This window comes from Hylobates moloch, unplaced genomic scaffold (assembly GCF_009828535.3).
Source record: "Hylobates moloch isolate HMO894 unplaced genomic scaffold, HMol_V3 SCAFFOLD_19, whole genome shotgun sequence".
In the NCBI taxonomy this organism is placed as follows: domain Eukaryota; kingdom Metazoa; phylum Chordata; class Mammalia; order Primates; family Hylobatidae; genus Hylobates; species Hylobates moloch.
Genome location: NW_026652294.1, coordinates 79,030,454 through 79,045,823, shown reverse-complemented (window position 1 = coordinate 79,045,823; position 15,370 = coordinate 79,030,454).

The following is a 15,370-nucleotide window of genomic DNA, read 5'->3' as shown; positions in this document are numbered from 1 at the left end:
TGGGTTTGTTACATATGTATATATGTGCCATGTTGGTGTGCCGCACCCATTAACTCGTCATTTACATTAGGTATATCTCCTAATGCTATCCTTCCCCCCTCTCCCCACCCCACGACAGGCCCCCGTGTGTGATGTTCCCCTTCCTGTGTCCAAGTGTTCTCATTGTTCCAATTCCCACCTATGAGTGAGAACATGCGGTGTTTGGTTTTCTGTCCTTGCAATAGTTTGCTGAGAATGATGGTTTCTGGCTTCATCCATGTCCCTACAAAGGACATGAACTCATCGTTTTTTATGGCTGCATAGTATAACAGGGTGGGAGAATTCTAAGGTTTAAAAAAAATTGTTATGTTGTTTCTAACATTAAAAATATATATACACCATTAAGAATACCAGTCTAATTTCCACCAGCCTGTATAATCTATTTTCTTTTGAATTCAGTTACTCCTTTTCTCTTTAACATTTTTTTCTTGTTACAAACTGACCCACATGCATACTTTTTTTAAGGTGAATTTTCAGTTTGCCCACAAGTTACAAAAACAACATGGACCAAATAATGATTGATTCGAGGAGTGAACAAGAAGCAAGAGAATATCAGAATGGAGGAGAGAAAGAAGGACAAAAAAATAGAGAATTGCCAGGATAGCATAGAGAATCAAGCTGCATTTCAGAAAGATTCTTAAAGCATGCAAAATTTATACACACATTTTCTATATCAAGTCTGAACCTGTATTTTAAGGAAGTTGAACGTCATGGCCTTGATAAGGGAGACAGAACCACTGTGCCCCACCCCCACCTTTTTGGTTGGAGAGGCCAGTTTTAAAGCTTGAGGTAGAGGAAAGAGGCAGAAGTGAGTCAGCAGTGTTCCTCAACACACACCAAAATAATTATTGCAATCATTATACCATGAGTATCGAAACAACTTTCCTAAGGTCACAGAAATTATCTGTGGAACCAGGAGTCAAACCCCAGGCTGCCATTTTATCCCCAGAGCAGGAGGTGATCAGCAGAATGTGCCCAGGGGTCTTCATGATTGAGCATAGATTTTTCATGCTCGACCCTTCTTTGTTATAACATACCAAGTAGTTTGTTTTCTACCTACTCAAAACATTTTTAAAAAATCCTCATCAATTGTGAAACATTTGACATCAAATTAGTCCAAATAAAAGGGTGACTGGTCTAGGAAGAATACCAAGAAATGATGGTATTTCAGCTCCTGGGATGGCTGCAAAAGAAGGAAAGGTAATGAATTCAACAAAGTGACTCAAACTTCCTAAGTAGAGGCAATAGCTGTCCACCCAAGACATAGCTGACACCTTCCTGGGGCCATTTCGGGGAGGGCTCAGATGCTTACAGTGGACAAGGCAGATGCTACCCTGTGTGGAGGGAAACTTCCAGGGCAAAGACTCAGACTTTCTCAGCTTTGTCTTGTGAAAGAAAGCAGCATGTGTGACACTGATGACACCACAAACACTTGTTGAACAGACATGCATGTTAACGTTAGTCAACCAGTGAAGTCCACACTCAGACTGCTGAAGCCCTCTGTAACACTGTGCTATATGAATACACTGGGAAGACACATTGATTTTCACTTTTATTTCTCAAAACATTTAGTGACTCTCCTGACTTGGAACCATTTAGGTGGAACCTTACTAGCAAGACTGTCTCCTCCTGACAATATTTGAATATGAATGTTTTGCTAGCAAAATGGAGCTTCCTGTTCTGACACCCCTTATAAGATGTTGTCAGCAAGCTGTCACAGCAACCTAAAATATTTGGCTGGGATGGGAGAAAAGCAAAAGGAGCTGTGTTAATCAGGGTATGCAAACTGATGTAACATACAACCCTCAAGCCTCAGTGGATTAGTATAATAAAGATTCATTTCTTGTTCATGTCAACATTCAGTGTGATTTGGTGGTAGGGCTGGTTTCGTGCAATCAGCCAGAGACCCTGGCTCCTACTGTCTCATGGTGCCATTATCTTCAACAAGTGGCCTCTGGAATCCTTCCTGAACTGCAAGACAGAATGAAAGACTTAGAATGCCAGATGGGGTAGTGGCAATCATCACGTCCACTCACATTCCACTGGCCAGAAATTGATCCCACAGCCCCATCTACTTGCAAGGGGTCTGGAAAACTCCACGTAAGTGCTGTGCCTGGGAAGAAGAGAAGAGCCTGGACACTGGGGAGCACTATATTCTCAGCCCCCTGCACTGAATTAAACACGAGCCATTCATCTTACATTTAATCTTGCACAGCTATGACTGGAGGCTTATGAGGGAGAGCCTTAGTAGTCAGGATTCTTCTCCTGTGCTATATCCTGGTATTTCCCCCGGACTTTCACATTGGAAGCAGGCTTTTGTATGTGTGTGGTTTTGGATGGTACTGCTGTCTTGAAGTGTTTGTGGACATACATGGGAGCTTAAAGAGTCAGCAGCCTATATTGGTACAGAAAATTGAATATTTAAAGCAAGTGTAAAAGAAGTATTCTTCTGGAGCTCTTGCCAGGATGAGAGACTATTTAATTTCATTACCACAGGAGAAAATGGAGTCTGTGCAATCAGCTTTTAAAGTTGTTGCAACCAGAAACTTTGGAGCCTCTGGTATAGGAAAAAAGGCGAAGAGAAACATAACTCATCCCTCTACCCGCAGTCAGCTTGTCCTGATGGCATGGGTGATTTCAGGAATAATAATTATAATGAGGGAAAGAGAAACAGGATGGGGCAAGCAAGAGGAATACAGCTTTTTATAGCACATATTTTAAGGAAAAATATGGGACTTGGAAGTGCTTTGGGGATTACAAATAATTTAACCCAAAAGGCAAAGCTATTCCGTGAAGATACAAGTTAGAAAGTATTGGAGAGTTGCCCAGCTTCATACTACTTAAAACTGTGTTTTCCAGTGTGAAGCAGGCAGAGAACATCAGACTACAGCAAAAGACTAGGCAATGACCTCTTAAAAGTCTGCTGTGTCCTTGGTTTGTGTTTCCCTTAGGTTGGGAACCGTAGGTGTTGCATGTTTGTGTATTTTTTTCTTAATTTTGGAGTAATGAATGTACGAAAGAAGCCCTTCTTTGTGACCATTCTGCATGCCAAGGGATGTGGTGGCATTTCCTCTAGAGACTTTCAGAAGAAAAAATTAAATAAGAGGTTTATTTAATATACAAGAGTTTGTCTGTGATATCCTGATAAGAATAAAAGGCATAAATTGAACATGTACATATACTACAACCTCAAAAAAGTACGCAAAGTTGAGAAATTCTTGAAAATAAATCTTCCGAAATGTTAGCTATTGTTGCCTCTAGGTTAATACTGTATCTTCTTTAACAAAACTTTCTTGTGCTAATTTTTCAAATCAGAAAAAGATAAAGAAATTGAGGAAAAATGTAAATATTTGAAGATGACAAAAAGTTATGTTTGTTTTTAAAACTTAGGAAAATTTAGAAAAACAAAAAAGAAATCACTCTTAATTTTCTTCACCGAGAGGCTGCCAGGTCCAACATTTGTTATTTGCTTACCATGCTGTCTTTCAGTTTTTCTAGATTAAAATAATGTTCACAGGGCGAAGGATCTAAATAGACATTTCTCAAAGAAGGTATACAAATGACCAATAAGCATTTGAAAATATACTCAACATTATTAGTCATTAGGGAAATGAAAATTAAAACTACAAAGACATCTACTATACAACACTTTATATCCACTAGGATGGCTACAGTCAGAAAGAGAGATAACAATACGTGTTGGTGAAGAGGCAGAAAAATTGGAACTGTCCTCCATTGCTTGTGAGAATCGAAAAAGAAGCAACCACTTTTGAAAAAAGTCAGGCAGTTCCTCAGCAAGTTAAATGTAGAGTTAAGATATGACCCAGCAATCCCACTCCTACATATCTATCCAAGAGAAATGAAAACATACATCTACACAAAAACTTGTACACAAATGTTCATAGCAGCATTGTTCACAATAGCCAAAAAGTGGAAACAACTTAAATATCCATTAACTGATAAGTGGATAAAGAAAATGTTGTATATTCATACAATGGAATATTTTCCAGAAATAAAAAGGAATGAAGTATCAATACATGCTATGATGTGGATGAACCTTGAAAATGTTATGCTAACTGAAAAAAACCAGACACAAAAGGCTACCTGTTGTTTAATTACATTTATAGAAAATATCCAGTATAGACAAATCCGCAGAGACAGAAAGAGGTTGCCTCCGGCTGGGGAGAAGGGGCAAAATAATAGGAAAATGAGGAGTGACTGCTAATGGGTACAGGATTGGGGGTAGGGAAGGTGATAAAAATGTTCTAAAGTTAATGACGAATGCATAACTTTGTGAATATACTGAAAACCATTGAATTGTATACTCTAAATAGGTGAATGGAATGATATGTAAGTTATTTCTCAATAAAGCACTTTTTAAAAAAGGAAAAGATAATGTGCGTGTATCAAAAATTTCAAAGCATATTGAGGAGTCTAAAATGAAACGTAAGGTTGTTCTTCTTATCTACCCTCCAACGTGTAGTTCTAGCCTCGTGGGAAGACCACTCTTAGAAGATTCTGGTTTTTGGTTCTTCTAGTAGTTACTGTTTTAACATTAAATAATATAATTATATATTATTTAATATATAATTCAATCTCTTAATTGAGCTGTCATTTTTAAAAGTATGTTTAACACTCAACTTTGAAAAGAAAAGAAAGTTGACACAGTTTGACTGTCTCCCACGTCCTCTTTCCCTTTCTGCTTTCCAATTTTCTGAATTTATTTTGGTAATAGTTTCTACTTTTATAACTTTAAATAACATACTCAAGCTTCTATTTCTTGATTTATCAATTTTAGACACCAGCTCTTATCTAGAAGAAGGTAGACTTTAAATGTTTCATGGCTATAAACTACATGGGAGAAGTCTCATTCAATAAAATATTGAGTCCTTTCAACAGAAGAATGCTCTCTACTCAGTTTAATTATGACATTAAGAACTTAATTCAATGTTTCTCAAAGATGTTTCAAAATTTGACTAAGTGATAACACGATTATCTGAGAATTGACTATAGTAGGTAGGAGTACTGACCATGGTGCCTAGGTACCAAGAATAAAGAGGCCAAATTCTAGACTCACCGTAAATTCTTCGTAGAATTTACTCGATGGGTGTTATTTAACATATTTTAAGAAGAGAACACATCTACTGATGGGAATCTGTCAAATGGCCACTGGAAAGTTGGACAGACAGCCAATGGGGCTTCCTTTCCACATGGAGAATTTGTGGTTCTAGAACCCTGAGTTTGTAGGGATGTTCTGCTGTCTCCTGTTAGCACTGTATCTCAAGTCTAGTCATGGTGATTATTTTGGATCTTGGACCAGGTGGTGAATAGAGGATGGTAAAGTCTAGTTTAGGACTGGGGCATACTGTGGGACAGAGGAGATAGAGAAGAGTGGAAAGGGAAAGTGGCTTTAAGACACACCCCAGGTATTCCAGTGATAATCACTTGAAAGAAATGCTTAACCTCAGCAGCAAACAAACAAACAAACAAACAAACAAAAAACCCAAAGTGAAGCAGCTCCACATTCCCACTGCATACTCCTCATAAGGGAGGAATAGACATTAGCGGCCTATTTACTATATACTGTGCCTTGTGCCGATGCTTTCCCTGCACTATCTCATTCAATCCTCAACCCTGAAAACTCATTATCCACATCCACAGATAAAGCAACTGAGACAGAGAGTTGAAGTAAGGTCCCTGAAATTACCAAGAGCAAAGTAATAATTCAAAATCCAGTGTTGACAAGGCTTTGGGAGGACAGATAACACTACATAAATATTGGTATAATCTTCCTAGAGAACAACTAACAAGAGGCATACAATGATTAAACCTAGGTTCTAGTCATCCCATTTTAGAGAATATGCTCTAAAAACAAAAATATGTAATTAAAAAATGATTGTACGAAACTATTCATTGCACTGATATTTTTAAAATACTATCAGGAGATAAATCTACTAGCCAATAATTGAAGACTGATTTTCTTATAAACTATCATTAAAAAGTGGTCTTATTTGGACTATATTGATGTGCCAAAAAAATTGTACATAAGACAATGTTAAGACAAAAAAGTAGAACCCAACAGACAGTATGTGAACAGCAAACCAAGTATATAAAATGCCATGTATAGTATTGATTTGTCAGATTCGCATAGCTCTCTCTTGTGTGTTCCTGAAGACTTTTCCTCTGGGAAGCCACGAATTCTGCTGTGATGTCAATAATACTCTCTGAGAGAAATTCCCTGAAGGGGAAATAGTGATGTCTCTGCCCTGCCCCTGAACCAATCTCTTTATAGAAACACCCATAAATATTGTTCAAGAAGAATTTGTGTTGAAAGCCCATGCCTGCAGAAAAGACTGAGTTGTCTCATCTGAACAAACCCCCAACGTAAGACTAAGGTATTATTCCCATTCCCAGCACTGATCTTGCAGGCCCCCATCTTAAGCCTTCCAACAAACTTTCCTCCTGCCTACAATGCCCTGATATGCCCATCCTACACGGTTTTAAGACCCCTCTTAATTCCTCCCTCTTCCAAGAAGTCTTCACAGGAAGACATTACCACTTCTTGTAATTCCTATAGCACTTAGAATTCACTTGTTCTGCCAACATTTCATAGACACCTGTCTATCTCTCTGCGAAATGGCAAACTCCATGTGGTGAGAAGCCCTGTGTTTTTTAAATTGTTTTTGCAAACTTCATATTACATTAATACTTAACAGAGTGCTTTAAAATATAGCACAAAGTGTTCAAACAATATTTGTGAAGTTGCTACCTGTTTCTTTCAAAAGAGGTCTCTTTTGTCCATGGTTCCTTTAGTGACTGTTAGTGTTTCAGGCATGGCACTGCAGACAAATGGATTTGGGAATCAAATATTCTCTCTCACCCCTTTCTTGCAACTTCAGGCAAGTTTCTCAACTCCTTGGAGACCATTTTCTCATTCATTAAGTAGAGATATAAAATATCTCACAGAAGTGTAGTAAGGATTAAAACTACTCATTCTTCAGGTATCAGCTTAAACATTACTTTGTTCAGGATCCCTTTCTTGACACCTCTCCTCACCTCCACGTTTAAATGAGAGATGTGTCTCTGTGCTTCCAAATGCTCTAAACCAGTGCCATCCAACAGAACATTCAGCAAGAATATTGTTCCATAATCTATGCTATTTATAGGTAGCCACGAGCCACATGTGCACTTGAAATGTGGTTAATGTGACTGAGGGACTTTTGTGTAAGTATTATTTAATTTTAATTGCTTTTAAACAGCCCCATGTGGCTGGTGATGCCCAGACTGGACCGCACAACTGTAAACAATTCCCATTATAGTGCTTGGTTCATGGTTGAGTCTCTCTTACAAGATTGAGGTCTGTGATGAAACTCACCTGGACTGCGATGTGCCCCATTATATCCATAGCACCTGGGTCAGGGGCTGGTGCACCGTAAGCTCTCAGCACACCAGTTATCATCCTCTTCAATGTCATGTTGCCCAACTTTGTATTCCACGGTTTAGCCCAGCACACACTGTAGATGGTTCATCACTGTTTGCTAATTGAGTTAATTGATTTCTAGACTTACAAATGAACCAATAATCTGTTCCTGGACAATATTCAACCAAAGGGGGTAGCATAAATGTCTTTCTACATTACACGTTGTATACAGGTATCAAAATAATCACACTGTACCGCATAAATATTTACAATTACTGTGTGTTCATTAAAAATAATTTTAAAATGTCTTTTAAATAATTTCTCTGTGTGCAGCATAGTAGTTAGAAGCCTCTGCCTGGATTCAAAGGCTAGCTCCTCCACTTTCCAGCTACATGACCTCTAGTATATAATTTTTTGTGCCTTAGTTTATTAGTCTGTAAAGTGGGGACATAAATGGCCCTGCCTTATTGAGTTGTTTTAAAGATTATATGTACTGAGGCTAATGACCACCATTTTACAGGCAATAGAGAGAACAAAGGGCTGCAATAAATTACCCTATAAAGATTCAAGCTGCAAAATCCAGAGTGTGGGGAATGATAGGCAGGAAACTGAGACAGCCACCCTGTGGGCTTTAGGGAGCAAATCTAAGGGCCAAGACACTACTCTGAGGTTGGTCATCTGGAAGCAACGGAGGAGAAAAAAAATTTGACATCATTAGCCTTTACAGTAGAGGGAAGCCTCTCAGCTGAGGAAAAAGTGCTGAGTGAGGAGTGGTTGCTGTGTAGCAACTAATAATGTGGGTCCTAAGATTGTTGGTAAAACTCAACTGCAAATCTGCCTTCAACTTTGTGTGGACTTAAGGGTGGGTAGCATTTTTTTTTTTTGAGATGGAGTCTCGCTCTGTTGCCCAGGTTGGAGTGCAGTGGTGCGATCTCGGCTCACTACAAGCTCTGCCTCCCGGGTTCACGCCATTCTCCTGCCTCAGCCTCCCGAGTAGCTGGGACTACAGGCACCCACCACCACGCCCGGCTAATTTTTTGTATTTTTAGTAGAGACAGGGTTTCACCGTGTTAGCCAGGATGGTCTCGATCTCCTGATCTCGTGATCCGCCCGCCGCGGCCTCCCAAAGTGCTGGGATTACAGGCGTGAGCCACCGTGCCCGGCCAGAAGGGTGGGTAGCATTTTAGCAGAGGGCCTGGAAGCTTTAAATTCTGCCTGTAGGCTGCTGGCATGTCAGGTGCAGGAGATGTGTCAGTTAATGGTCTCAACTGTTCCAAGAGTAGCAGCTGCAACAAAAGCTCAGCGCTTTCCTCATACAGAAATGAGAGTGTGAAAGTAGTGGGTGGGATAAGAAGAGAATGAAACCGCTGGAAAAAAAAATGCCTGTTTCTGCTGCTCTCAAGAGTTCCCTGGAGAACCCAAGAAGGACAATCTTTGGTTTCATTGCAGACCTTTCTGCCTTTTGTTCCTTGAAGTCCCAGACATATTTTTTCTGTTTCACGAACATGCCAAACTATTTTATGCTCAAGGTATTTAAACTTGCTGTTCCCTTTGCCAGGAAGGCTCTCAATCTGGGTCTTCCATGGCCGTCTTTTTCCATTTATGTAAACCTTGGTTCCTATGTTGTCTTCTTCAACAGGACATTCCTGATCATTGTATTGAAAGATTTCCTGTAGTAGCCTAACCTTCCCTCTAACACACAGACACACACACACACACACACACACCAGTTATATTCAATGTATTGATACATATGAGTGAAAGGCCAAGAACAGCACATTATAAGTCTTTGGTATTGTTAGGTATCATTTTTTCCATAATACCATTTTTATCTAAATGTATCTTATATATGTATACACTGATTTTCAATGGTTAGTCTACCCTTCTTTCTGATTAGCTCCCCAAGAGCAGGGAACTTGGCTGTTTTGTACATTTCCATATCTCTATCACCGAGAGTAAAGCCTGGTACTTGGTGGGTGCTCAATAACCATTGTTGAAAGGGTACATTAACTACAGAAAAAAGTATGACACTGGGAAAAAAAGGCTAAAAGATAATCACTGATAATGCTGGGTAGTGAGCTTCAGAGGTTTGTTTTCTTCTCTCTAGCTTTTCACATATTCCAAATTTTTACAAATAGCATGTGTTCCTTTTAATCCTAAAGAGTTTAATTTTTGCAAAAAGACTTATGTTGGCATGCCATCCAAAAATGTCAGTTGATAAATTTCTGCAGGCATGTTGCAGATTACAATCTTTGGATCTGTATACAACCACTTCTTAAATCAGAAGTCATCTGACATTCTTCAGGAAGAACTCTCAGCATTGTGTCTCTTGGTATAATAAACACAAATGCAGGCCCTACTGAAAGCCCCCTGGGAGGGTCTGACAAGTCACATTCCATCAGCGGCCACGTACCATGTGACCAGCCACCCGCCTCTTTATCTCTAGCTCCTTAAGTCAGGAGTTTCATTTGGCTCCAGACCTTGGCACTATGAGGGTCAGCCAAGGTCGGGGCTCAAGTAAGAATGACTCACCCTGCTCTGCGCTCTCCACTGGGCACAGGCTGGAGCATGATGAATGCTGTGATTTTCCAGGCTCAACTCCCAGGAGGTGAGGTTCATTCCCTGAAACACTGGACCATGAAAGAAAACCCAGAGCATCTACCAAAATGGCGTTTAGCATTTAGAAAACAAAAAAGAAGCTTCTACTGTCTGGTCCTATCCAGTGTAGTTCTGGTTCAAAGTTGACCACCCAGTATGAACACCCCTTTTTAGGCTTGTGCAAAGGGGGTTAATCATGATGCTTTTTAAAAAATAATGATTGTGCAAGATTGCACACATGCACCCAAGTATTAACAATAATACAATAAGCAATTACAATATCAGGGCCAGCTTTTATAAGATTTTTATATGCCTGATTTACTTTAATTATAGGTACAGTAAAACTAGTCCCAATTCCACTCCTTTCCTTCCTTCCCAGTGGCACTCAGTAACATAAAGTAACTGTTTATCATTCCTTTACATGGTTTTATATATCCATATATTCATAAACTTTGTTAAATTTTTTGCCCATTTTAAACCTCTATATAAATGTTATCTTATGTATTATTTTGCAACTTTTATTGTTGTTCAGCATTATATTTATGAGGAGATTTACCTTTGTGGATATATATGTGGATACATTTGCTAGTTTTACGTGTCAACTTGGCTAGACCAGTTAATCAGTTAAATACTAGGTGTTTATGTGAAGGTATTTTGTAGGTGTGATTAAAGCCTGTAATCAATTGGTTTTAAGTAAAGAAGATTAGCCCAGATAATCTGAATGGACTTCATTCAATTGGTTGAAAGGCATTAGAAAGGCAATTGAAAGGCATAGCCAAGGCTTCCCTGGAGAAGAAGAGATTCTGCCTGTGAACCAAGCTTCAGCTTATGACTGATGGTTCCAGCCTGACCTTCGTGACAGTCTCCCCGATGGATTTCAGACATGCCTAGCCAGCCCCCACAATCACACACAAGCCAGTTCCTTGGAATAAACCTCTTAAAATATATCTCTCACTAGTTCTGTTTCTCTGGTTGAGCTCTGACTGATACAATATACTTGTCATTTTATTCATTCATTCATTCCTTTAGAGACAGAGTCTTGCTCTATTACGGTGGAGGGCAGCGGCATAATCGTAGCTCATTACAGCCTTGACCTCCTGGGCTCAAGTGATTCTCCTGCCTCAGCCTCCCAAATAGCTGGGACTACAGGCTCTCACTACCATGCCTGGGAAATTTTTTAATATTTTTTAGAGATGGGGTCTCACCGTGTTGCCTGGGCTATGATTTACTTTTTTTGTTTTGCTATGGATCAGGGGTCAGCAAACTTTTCTTATTAAGGGCCAGACAATCAGAGAAATGCACATCAAAACCACAGTGAGATACCATCTCACACCACTTAGAGTGGCCATCATTAAAAAGTCAGGAAACAACAGGTGCTGGAGAGGATGTGGAGAAATAGGAACACTTTTACACTGTTGGGGGGACTGTAAACTAGGTCAACCATTGTGGAAGTCAGTGTGGCGATTCCTCAGGGATCTCGAACTAGAAATACCATTTGACCCAGCCATCCCATTACTGGGTATATACCCAAAGGACTGTAAATCATGCTGCTATGAAGACACATGCACACGTATGTTTACTGCGGCACTATTCACAATAGCAAAGACTTGGAACCAACCCAAATGTCCAACAACGATAGACTGGATTAAGAAAATGTGGCACCTATACACCATGGAATACTATGCAGCCATAAAAAAGGATGAGTTCGTGTCCTTTGTAGGGACATGGATGAAACTGGGAATCATCATTCTCAGTAAACTATTGCAAGGACAAAAAACCAAACACCGCATGTTCTCACTCATAGGTGGGAATTGAACAATGAGAGCTCATGGACACAGGAAGGGGAACATCACACTCCGGGGACTGTTGTGGGGTTGGGGGAGGGGGGAGGGACAGCATTAGGAGATATACCTAATGCTAAATGCCGAGTTAATGGGTGCAGCAAAACAACATGGCACATGGATACATATGTAACAAACCTGCACATTGTGCACATGTACCCTAGAACCTAAAGTATAATAATAATAATAATAATACTAAAAAGGGCCAGAGATTAAATATTTTAGGCTCTGTGGGTCATATGTTCTCTTTTTTTTTTTTTTTTTTTTTTGAGACGGAGTCTCGCTCTGTCGCCCAGGCTGGAGTGCAGTGGCGCGATCTCGGCTCACTGCAAGCTCCGCCTCCCGGGTTCACGCCATTCTCCTGCCTCAGCCTCTCCGAGTAGCTGGGACTACAGGCGCCCGCCACCACGCCCGGCTAATTTTTTGTATTTTTAGTAGAGACGGGGTTTCACCGTGGTCTCGATCTCCTGACCTCGTGATCCGCCCGCCTCGGCCTCCCAAAGTGCTGGGATTACAAGCGGGAGCCACCGCGCCCGGCCGTATGGTCTCTTGCAACTATTGAACAATGCTGTTGTAACATGAAAGCAGTTACAGACGATACATCAATGAATGCAAGTGTGGCTGGGTTTCAATAAAAGTTTATTTATACATATAGGTAATGGGCTGGATTTGACCCATGGGCTATAGTTTGCTAACCCTTGCTGTGTAGCATGCATTGTATGAATAAACCACAATTTGTCTATTCTCCTGTTCATGGACATTTTCTACATTGTTCCTCCCTTACCACAAAATGCGGTACCTAGCATTCTTGTATTCATTCCTTGTGCACATGTGCAAGAATTATTCTCTATCTAGAAGTAGAATTGCAGGATCATGGATTATGTGAATCTTCAACCTAACTAGAGAGTGCCAAATTGCATGCTAAAGAAATTGTTTCAATTTATACTCCTATCAATAACAGTGCTTGAGAGTTTCAGTTTCCACATCTTCTGTACCATTGGAATTGTCAGACATATATCTGGTGGACACAAAATTGTATCTCATCATAGTTTTAACTTACATTTTCCTAATGAATAATTATGAGAAGCATCTTTTTATGTGCTTTTCTCCATATATATCCTCTTTGATAAAGTGTTCAAATCCTTTGGCCATTTTAAAAATTGGATTCCCTTATTATTGAGCTTTGTGGGCTCTTTATATGTTATGGATACAAGTCATTTGTTGGACACAAGTCATTTATGTAGGAAAATATTTGCAAATATTTTCCGCCAGTCTGTAGCTTGTCCTTTCATTTTCTGAAGTGTCTTTTGCAGAGCAGAAATTTTAAATTTTTATAAGGCTAAATTTATCAGTGTGTGCTTTTATAAATTATATTTCTAGTGACATATCTAAGAAAACTTTGCTTGAACCAAAGATTTAAATATTTGCTTAAATCTTTGCAAATTTTTTTTCTAAGTTATCTTCTAGAATTTTTATGGTTAAAACTTCTTGCATTTAGGCCTATAACAGCCTAGAATGCATTTTTAATTAACTGTTAACTGTTTTGTATTATACAATACAGGATATAAGTTGAAGTTCTCTTTTTTTAGCATATGAATGTCCAGTTGTTTCAATACCGTTTATTGAAAAGACTTATTTTTCTACCTCCTTCGTATCTTTGTCAAAAATCAAGTAACCATCTATGTGTGGGCTTTCTGTTTTATTAATCTATATGTTACATTTTTCTCAGTATCACACTGTCTCAGTTTCTGTGGCTTTATAGTAATTCTTGAAATCAGGCACCGTGAGTTCTCAAATTTGTTCCTCTGTTTTCTTTTTGTTGTTGTTGTTGTTTTCAGAGTCTCATTCTGTCACCCAGGCTGCAGTGCAGTGGCACGATCTTGACTGACTGCAACCTCTGCCTCCCAGGTTCAAGTGATCCTCTCAGCTCAGCCTCCCGAGCAGATGGGATTAGAGGCGTCACCACATCCAGCTGATTTTTCTATTTTTAGTAGAGACAGGGTTTCACCATGTTGGCCAGGCTGGTTTCAAACTCCTGACCTCAGGTGATCTGCCCGCCTTGGCCTCCCAAAGTGCTGGGATTATAGGCATGAGCCATTGCACACAGCCTTGTTCCTGTTTTTAATAACTGATTGACTCCTCTAATTTATTTGCATTTTTGTATCAATATTAGAATCAGCTTGTTGATATCTTCCAAAAAATCCTGGTGAGATTTTGATTAGGATTGTGTTGGATCTGTAGATGAATCTGGGGAGAACGGACATTTTTGTATGTGTCTTTCCATATATGTAGTTCTTTGTTTTTTCATCAGTATTTTCCTGTTTTTAGCATATAGATTCTGCATGTATTTTATTGCTTTATACATAATTATTTTCTTTTTGGGGTGTGATAGTAAATGGTACTTTAAAAAATGTTGCGTCTAATTGTTCATTGGTAGTATATAGAAATACAGCTGATTTTTGTATATTGAGGACAGGTATTAGTGTTCCATTTCACAGTTGAGTAAACTAATAATCAGAGAGGGTAAATGACTCAACCAATGAAGCACAGCTTTGAGTGGTAGGACAGGACCTCAGGTTCACAGAGGGCCAGAGTTTTTTTAAGTTAGAATTTTTTTCTTCACTGTCCTATTTGATGCTAATTTGGGAGAACATGCCACAGTATATGTAGGTCAAAATGGTCTCGCTTTGGCAAACACTAGCATGTTTTCTAACCACTGAGGTATCTCCAGAATATTAAACTTTCTTCAATTATTTTTATTGTGAAAGGTATCGTACATTCAGAAGAATATAAAATTGTACAGTTTGGGCCGGGCACGGTGGCTTCCTTTGGGAGCAATTGCGTACATGGTTTGAAGCTCATCTGTTGATCTGGCACCAAAATGTTTCTTAATATGTGACAGAGCCACTTTTCTTAAGCTCATTGCTCTGGGACTCTCCAGGAAAGAAATGTTCTGTTGTGTCTGGTGTTTACCTGTATTCTTTGAATCATTGGTAAAGTTTGGTGCTAAGATTTAGGATTCACATAGTCCAACTTGACAAATGGAAATTTTGTGTGAACTCAGTATGGACTGTCATAGATGGGGCATCTGGCAATGTTGTAGGATGGCCCAGACTCTGGATGTCCTATAGAAGTGTGCTCAAGAGAGTGGCATTCTCCAGTCGATGTCTTCCACGTTCACCATGGATCCCCTTAGCTTCCGAGAACAGCATAAACCACAGTGAAATACCATCTCACACCCATTAGGGTGACTACTATAAATTTTTTTAGAAATGGAAAATAACAAGTGTTGACAACGATGTGGAGAGATTGGAACCTTAGTGCTTTATTGGTAGGAATGTAAAACGGTGCAGCTGCCGTAGAAAACAGTATGGCTGTTCCTAAAAAAATTAAAAATTGAATTTTCATATAAATCAGCAATCCTACTTCTAGGTATATACTTAAAAGAATTGAAACCTGGGTCTCAAAGAGA